General features: G+C 39.4%; 1 non-coding gene across 1 annotated transcript; it reads left to right on the top strand.

Moving 5' to 3' along the window:
* Positions 1-608: 608 nt before the first annotated feature.
* TRNAP-AGG lies at positions 609-680 on the top strand. Its single transcript has one exon. It is a non-coding gene; the product is annotated as a tRNA-Pro (tRNA).
* The last annotated feature ends 282 nt before the right edge of the window (positions 681-962 follow it).

Here is a 962-nt window from a genome sequence, read left to right as displayed (position 1 = left end):
TTCAAACCCATGGGATATATTATAAGTAGCTTTGTAAATTATGGCATCAATAACCTTATTGGACTTGACCTCCAATAGTTTAGCCTTGTGAAGGGTAGATCCTCTATGTTGAATCTGGTAACTTCTTCAAGAGGGTTATAAAAGCTGCAGACAATGGACATGCAGCACACATGGCGCATGTTAAGTTGGCAAAGGTCTTTGTCACTATTCCATATGTTGGCATCGTATTACATATTTATACTTTAAAATAAACATATATGGGATAAGAATGATGAACTGGCTGAAGTACAGAGTTCATACAGTGCAAGTTGTAGGTACCTCAACAGAAAGTGTAACAATTACCAAATTGTCACTCAGGGCTGGGCACTGTTGACCAATCTTTTTGGCATATACTTTTCAAATCTTAAAGCAAAAAGCCAAGAACTCTGATTGCATAGTTTGCAGATGACAGCAGACTGGGCTATGTTGTAATGTCACCATTTTACCCCAAATATCCAGTACATACTTTCCCAATAAACTCTTGGTGTGTTAAAGAATGTGCTCAAGCTAAATGCTAAAAAATGTATAATAATGATAATAATTATTATTATTATTATTAAGTGACCTGTGGCTTGTTGGTCTAGGGGTATGATTCTCGCTTAGGGTGCGAGAGGTCCCGGTTTCAAATCCCGGACAAGCCCTGAGTTTTGACCCTGGTGGGAGGGTGGCATAATGGTTAAGGTGCTTACCTTAAAAACACAAGGTGCAGGGTTTGATTCTCAGAGGGGGTAATTGGCTAGGCTCAAAATGGTCCATAAGGGCAGTTAGCCTAGTAATAATCTATGACTATGACTCTATGACCTGTGTCTGGCATCTTCTGACCCAATACTGATGGATATACTGCACATCAGCAAGTCAAATGGCATAAGAAATACTCTGTCTAGGGATCTAAACCTCTTCTGCAACTTCAATAGATGGAGAGG

This window comes from Protopterus annectens, chromosome 8.part0, assembly GCF_019279795.1.
Source record: "Protopterus annectens isolate FY-2018-M chromosome 8.part0, PAN1.0, whole genome shotgun sequence".
In the NCBI taxonomy this organism is placed as follows: domain Eukaryota; kingdom Metazoa; phylum Chordata; order Ceratodontiformes; family Protopteridae; genus Protopterus; species Protopterus annectens.
The sequence above is the reverse complement of the archived record's forward strand: the minus strand, read 5'-3'. Positions and strand labels throughout refer to the sequence as shown.